The 8,119-nt window shown below is 32.3% G+C and overlaps 1 pseudogene; it reads right to left on the bottom strand.

Annotated features, from left to right (window-relative positions):
• Positions 1 to 410: 410 nt before the first annotated feature.
• LOC133174899 (uncharacterized) lies at positions 411 to 7,826 on the bottom strand (annotated as a pseudogene).
• Positions 7,827 to 8,119: the final 293 nt, after the last annotated feature.

Here is an 8,119-nt window from a genome sequence, read left to right as displayed (position 1 = left end):
TTCATACCTTACTTCATGATGTACATGTATACTATATTAATATATATTGTTGAAAATACCTGTATTCAGGTTTTTTTTTTTAAATTTGAAACATCTTGCGTGATGTCATAGGACAAAATTATTCTTCTTCAGAAGGAGCTTAGTCAGGGCCCCATTCCTGGCCTTATTTTTTTTCTAGATGTTAGCGTTTATATGTTGTTATAGATTAGGATCTGGGAAAATAAATAATTGGGAGGAAAAAAATCATGAGTCTTCACTCAGTTTTACTGTTTCTTTTCAATGTATCTCCAGTATGCACATTAGAGTTATAATGATATATAAGAAAGACTCAGCAAAGAAAATATGAAAAGAGAAGAAATATTTAAATGATACACTCCATCGGCTGAAATTTTAAGAATGTCTGAAATTTACTTAAATTACTAAAGGATTCCACTGACAAATTCCCTGTATTCTCATTTCTGTAGCTGTTTGTATTTTGTGGTATGGTTCTTGTCTGAGAGATTGTTGGTATGAATATAGAGCAGCCTGGAGGTTCCCTGTCATCTGTTGACAGATCCCCAGAATCTGCCAGGATATGTCTCTATAATGTAAAGGTATAAGCTGTCCCTGATCATAGTGAACTAGGATCTGTAGATCATCTAGAGCTGTCTGTACTCTCATTGTGTCTACATGTCTGTAGCACAAGATCTCTAGCATGTATAACAGTATAAAGGGTGGAACAAATAATGAATAGTTATCGTTCTGTAGAGCAGACTTTTGTTCTTGATTTAATTCCCTGATGTAATGAATTTCATTTTCAAATCTGATACTAGATGCTACAGTCTGTCTCATCTTTGTAGACCAGGACTGCCCCCTTACAGCCTCAGTATACATCTCTGTATTTATATTATCCATATACATGACATAGGGTTTTGCTAACTTGACCTTGATCATGTCTATAACAGTTAAAGCTTCAATGTATTTAAGTTTCTCGTAATAATACATGGCTATGTACAATATGTCAGAAAGAAAACCAAACTTGGCTGATAATTTCAGCATGTAACAGGAGATTTTGTCAGCTTTATACCTTAGTTTGTGAACATGATGATGAGTCTCCATATGTAATATACAAGCAGTTTGCTCAAGGACGGACGCTGTACGTTTCTGTAGCTGTAAGACTTGATACTGTGTCAGGGGGGATGAACCTATCATCTGTTCTATTGTATGTAGATACCTCATACAGCTTCGTTTGTTCAATTCGTTTAATGTGTCATAGCTGCGAATTTCATTAAATAGGCTTACATCAAACTCATCCTGAGAGATCAGAGTATGTTCATCTGTACAGATATAGAGTCTGGGGTTATGAAGGACTTTTATAACATAAGACCTAATGGAGGGACTGTGTAGCAATGATGCTATACCCTTCTCATACAGCCCAAGGAGTCTAATAAATAATTGATGTTGTGTTTCACCATGAATTTTACCCAGAAATATGTTGTTACTTGGAATGAAAAAGTTGGGACAGACTCCCTCATACACCCATTTAAGAATGAGTTTAAAACAGACCCAGAAACCCCCCAGGAGATTTTGTGGACACCAGAGAGGTATTGTATTTTGTTGAATCACCCAGAAAACTGCTGTCTTCATGTGATAGGTACACAGGAACTTATAATCATCACCTCCTCCATTGTTAATTATTTCTGATAAGTATAATTTAAGCAAGCCATAAGTTAAGAATTGACAGGTGGTTCATTGCACACACTAGTTTTTGTTCTGCCAGAGAGAAAGATATTCTCCATTCATGATCTTCATGACTTCCTAGCTTTTGTCCAACTGCTAATAAGTGACATCCATTTTTTACTATGTCATCAACAATATGAGGCTGGGGCCATGAATGACATCTGTCTATCCATGAAGAGGCAGATGGAGGCCAAAGGTCACAAACAAAACAGAAGGCATCCGAACATATCTCCCTGTATTTAGAACTAGAAATATAATTTCTGTTATTTATTCTAATAGAAGCTCTCTGAATGTCTCTGTTCCTGTTTGGTGACAGCAAATATAACAAAGTAAATCCTGGTGGACTATCAGAACAGTCACAGAGGATCAGTGTTTGTCTGTGTGTGTTGTAATACTGAGACTGAGATAATTCCCAGATCACATGGTGATTAATTGGCCAGTGCATCATGTCTGTATCTGATCCTTCCAGTCTGAATCCATCTCTGTCACTTCCACTTAACATTTTACAGTTTCCATCCCTTGCTGTCACTTGATTTTCTACTATCTCCCAGATATCGACCACATCTCTCCTCATGGCCACCAATTGTGAGGTCCCCACTTTACGACACAGTCCCACAAACACTGATTCTGATATGTGTTGTAGGGCTGTCTCACTGGCAATGATTTAAGGCAAATTTTTATTCTTTATTTACGTTTTACTTGAAAATTTCTAGTGTAATTTCCTTATTTTCATTAAAAGATTTTTTTGCATTGAGTTTATGATTTTTTTTTCTCAGCTAAATCATTTATATTTCAAAAACTGATATGGAAGTGTCTTCCCAGGTTGTTTTGTACTAGATATTTATGTACAATTGTGTATAAAGTTAAAACTATCAACAGATGTACTGATTCAGTTAATTTAGGCATTTGTAGAATACTTATATTCGTGAACTTCTAATGGAGTCCATTTTTACAGGTAAGATCTGAAAAGTTTCAGGTGCTATAAATCTTGTAGGAAAATCCCATTACATCTGCTTTCGTTTTATAGCACTGGTATTACCTGATTACCCGTGTCATTTAAATTATCTATTAACTATAGAATGTCTTTATTAAAGGAAGAAAAAGCTTTAAATCAGTAAACAAAATATATAATAATAAAAATGATTGAAAAAATGAACATTTTTGTTGGTGTAATTGACTTACCAAATTTTGACAAAGCTATTTGTAGAATACTTTTGTGAAATGTAGAGCTTTACTTGGTGTTCAGATTGTTCATAAAAGATAATATCATTGAAATAATCCTTAAAAGGTAATGTAAAAGGTGACGATTACAAACAGTGATCAATTTCACAAATCCGGTAAACAAAATTAATTGTGAAAACAGGTCAAAGAGTACTCCATAAATAAATTTAGTATAAAAGCAATTACCTAACATATCAGATAAAACATTACCCAAAGATATGTTGTATTTGCAAATAAGGTCATTATAACGACTGCAGAATTTTCAAAAGAGCTGACTTTAAACAGGGTTCTTGAAATCCTGGTGACATTAACTTATTTGGAAGTAGCTTGTCTTAGTTTAAAAATTGATCATATTGTGAGTATGCTCTTGTGTATTAAATGTTTCCAGAAAATAAATGTGCTAACATAATCTAGAGCGTGATTTGTTAGTGAAGTACATAATCATCTGTAGAATACCCCTCTGTCTTTCAGGTCACCTGAGTTGACTTTCCTATCCTTCAACTTACTTGTGGTAGTGACATTTTCTGGTTGGATTTTGCTGTTATTGGTTGAGTTCTTGTAAAATTTTCACATTTTCTTCTCCAGAACCACTAGGTCAATTTCAATCAAATTTGGCACAGAATATCCTTGGATGATAGGAATTATATACATGTAGAGCCATGCCTCATTTGTAGGGGTATTATCAAGAAATACATTTGAAAAAAATCTTAAAGTTTGAAAATGATTTTTTCAAAGAAAGCAGTGAAACAATCTTTAATTTGCAAGTATCTCAATAAAGACAGTCCAGATTCACATATGTTTAAATTGTGGTCACTGGGGCTATAGTGTGGCCAAAAAAGGTGTTGAAATTTTTATATATATTAAGAAATTAAAAAAAATTCTAGAGTACTAGGATGACACTAAATCATATGCAAATATTCCCACACTAAGTGGATTCAAATGTCTGACGCTAATGTTAGGGTGAGGATAAAATCTTGGAAGAAATTTTAACATATAACCTGTATGTAGCATGTTTTTAAAAAAACCCTCTCCATAACAGCCAGGCCACATTAGTCATATTGATATTATGGTATTCCATATAAATTATGATTATAAATATATATAAAAATATGATATATTATTCTGACTTACAAGTCAGTATACACAAGGTCAAGAAGGTAATGAGGTCAAGAACAAATACTTGAGGTCAATGACAAATACATGAGATCAAATTCATAAGATCAAGGTAAAACATACTGGTATACCATTTTTCATATTATTACATATCATATGTAAGGAATAAATATTAAGTGACACATAGTCTTGTTGTAGCTAAATAAGTAATGTTTTACATCCAGGTTTGACTTTACGTGTACTTTCATGCAGTATTTTCCCATTTATTGGGAAATCGATGACTTCTGAAGTAATTTAAATGCTAATTTCATTTTCTTGCCAAATTAAAACAGATTAGCTATGTTGCAAAATTTAGAATTGATGTAATATAAGGAATCTCCAGTAAGTCTAGCAGGTTTTTTATGGCAGTTTAATGAAGTCAGAGACTCAGAGCCGGATATACATTATATTCGGAAGATGAAAATGTTAAGTAACATGCAAACCTCTTTAATTCAAGTTTAAAATACAAATCAAATTGAGAGAGACGTTGAACTTCATTTTCTATCAACAGTATCTAAAGATTATACGAACATCATCATTATTTATGATATTAACTTATTCCAAGTTTGATATATCGATCAACAAAACCAGATAGAAACTCTAAGGAAAAAAATCATACATCTGAAAGTTTAAAGCCTCGTTTGTGATAAAGCAGAAGTCACACATGAATGATAAGCGACCGTTATCCTTCAAAGAGGTGACTCATTTAGACATTTACCAGAATCTTTGTGTTCTGACATCGCTAACAAGGATCGAGACAAAAAGTTTTACTCTATGATAAATCAACACCTTTCCAGATATGCATATACACAAATCATTCCTTTTCTCAGAATCTAGATTCCATTTTGAAAATTTATAAATTTACCAAATTACCTCCTACAAAGGAGATGGGCGAACATAGTGTGCAGAAAGCCTATAGCTTCAGATATATAAAAATCATGTTCAGTTTGTGAATTTAATATTTAGAGTAAAGTATATTTTTAAGGTATAGTGGGTCATTGCTCCATATTTTGGGTAACCAAAAAATGTTTATTTTTATACAAACTTTGAGGATTAACTTTCAAAAAGGTGGAGCAAAGACCCACTCATATCGAAAAATAGTATTATAGCATGAGAAAATGACTCTTTTTGCCCACTTTTGTGTGTGTCTAATATTTCACAGGCGAATAATTTCAATCTTTGAGGGATTTTTGCAAATTATAGAGATTTTACATAAAGTATATTTTAATGTTAGATGAAATATCAAGGAAAATTTTGATATAATTGAAATTTAATTTTTCATCTTCATGTTTGTCACACTATAGGCTTATTGCTCGTCATGTTCACCCATCTCCTTTGACTTCAAACCACCAGGAGAAGGATATTATTCCATGGTCAAAAACATGTAAAAACGAAGCCTGGTTAAACTTCTTCCTCGTCACAAAGAAAACTTGAAAAATAATATATGTACTTCAATTTTATGTTTAGATACTATTGCTCTTCATTCCATTCTTCAAATACAGTATATGTGTACTTCTATGATAAGATCTACTAGAATTACGAGCTGAAGTTTGAAGAGAACTGTGTCAAAAAGTCAGGCTAGATGTTAGTTAATAAGACCGGAAAACCCCGTTAAAAATCTTTATGAAAAATGCTTTTGGAAATTCTAAAATATCCTTGTACCCATAAAGTTACTAAGTTCACTTGTTCCCAAGCCCAGGAATTATCTTACTTGCAGTCTCCAAATTCTTTGGTCCCTAAATCTTGAAGTATCCTTTTACTGGAGTCCCAAATAATCTCATTTCAGGTTTTCAGCAACCCAAATCACTGTCATCTAAGAAATCCTGATATGCCCATGAAACAATAGCCTAGAATAATAATTGTTGTTATAAAGTTTCTCGTTTTGCTAACTCCTGATATTACCATTGTTTCCCGTTGAATCCTAGAATGCTTTTATACCACATATTGAAATGCTATTCAACTGAAATACTGGGGGGAAAACTCTTGTATCCTTAAATTCTCCACATCTTGAAATATTCTTGTCCCAAACTTTGGCTCACTCTGATCCACAAATATAAAATGAGCAATTAACACGCATTCTCTGTAAGCACCAAAAAATTTACTATAGGGCTTGGAAACGACATGTCTCGGATGTTTATGAAATTTGCACCACAGATGTGTCTTGGTACAAAACTAGCAAATATGGTGTCGGAAGTTCCACACATGCACTTGTTTGCCATGGAGACGGATCCATTGAATTTGGCCATCTTTGGCCCTTTTTGACCAAATGAAAACATGAAAATTAAGGAAATGTAAACGGATATTTGTCGGTATCTACTACACTCAAACTAAAATCATTGGATCACATGATTACTTGAACTTTTAAGGTACACAGGGCATATAATCATTTATTCTAAAAATATTCCCAATCTAATAAAAAGGTCATGCAAATTGACATGGTTTCTGAAAATTTGAAAAATGGGGAATTTAGCATTTTTTGAGATCTTTAAGGCTAAATAAGAAAAATTGTCAGTGGAAAATTTCCAAATCTTATGTGTGTTTTTATACTTGAGAATTAGTAGTGTCATCTCATGAAAAAATATCGGTGGGCATTTACTCCTATTTTTAGTAACATGTATCTATAAATAGATATATTTTAGAAAAATGTAAAAATCAAATTTTTGCAAAGTTTTAGATGTCAATGCTGGATAATTAGGAAGTATATTGTAAATATTAAGATGTTAATGACAGTAGCTAGACACCACTAGGTGGAGTGGACAATGGTTGAGGGGGATTCCCATTTCTATTTATATTATCAAGCACCTAAATTTAGATCTGTCTCTGAATATTAAGAAAAATAACAGTTTTATGCTAATTGGAAGCTTCATAGAAAAAGTCTTAACAAATATTAAGCTTTCTACAATATGCCATTAAAAAGAACATGTGTTTGTACAATAATTGATACAATATTGAGGATCAACTCTTGTTTCTTTTTATAGCAACAATGGTCTAAAAATAGATTCCTCGAATTATCGAGAAAATGTAGATTCTTGCACTTTTTTTCAGGCAATGATGGATGGAAAGAATGCAGACTAACTGTTATAAACCTAGTGTGATTGACAAGTACTAGAAACCATTTACAGAAATATATTCTATGATCTGAAGGGGACTCCCTTTTCTATTTATAGCGCAAACACCCATAAATAGAACATCTCAGCATATGAGGAAAAATGACAATTTTCCACCAGTTGTAAGCTTCATTGAAAAATATATATACAAAATATACATGTACTGCTGTCTACAATATGTCATGAACAAAAACATTTGGGCAATTAATAATTGACACAATATTGAAGATGGACTCTCTTTTCTTTTTATAGCAACCGTTGTCTAAAAATAGATGCAGTTAGTTATTTAGAAAATAGAGATTGTTGCACTATTTTAGACATTATTGATTGAAAATTTGAATACTCTCTATTATAAACATTATATGACTGACAAGTACTAAAAACCAATGACTGAAATGCAAAATGTTTCAAGGGGATTCCCATTTCTATTTGTAGCACAAAAAATAAAAAAAAAAACTTAGATACGTCTTAGTATGTAAAATGAGGATAAATAAAAAGTTTCCACATACTGAAAGCTTCGTAAAAATATTCACAAATAATTTGCTATCTATAATATTTTAACAACAGGAACTGAAAAGTTCTAGTAACCACTTACTGTAAGGCCCTGTATTTGAAGGGGGTTCCCATTTCTATTTATAGAATCAAACACCTTAAAATTTACATGTCTCGATATATGAAAATAAATAACAATTCTTTAGTAAATAAGCTTCACAGGAAAAAAATTACAAAATAAACTGCTCTCTACAATATGTCATTAACAAGAACAGTTAGTCAATTAATATTTGACACTATTTAAGGGGTGAACTCTCATTTTTTATAATAGCAAAATTGTCAAAAAATATCAAAATGCTTAGAGTTATCCAGAATATGTAAATTCTTGCATTATCTCACACATAACGGATGAAAACTTTGCATCCTAA

The sequence above is a fragment of the Saccostrea echinata genome, unplaced genomic scaffold, assembly GCF_033153115.1.
Source record: "Saccostrea echinata isolate AGI-Se365-2 ecotype Australia unplaced genomic scaffold, CSIRO_AGI_Sech_v1 ptg000060l, whole genome shotgun sequence".
Classification (NCBI taxonomy): domain Eukaryota; kingdom Metazoa; phylum Mollusca; class Bivalvia; order Ostreida; family Ostreidae; genus Saccostrea; species Saccostrea echinata.
The sequence above is the reverse complement of the archived record's forward strand: the minus strand, read 5'-3'. Positions and strand labels throughout refer to the sequence as shown.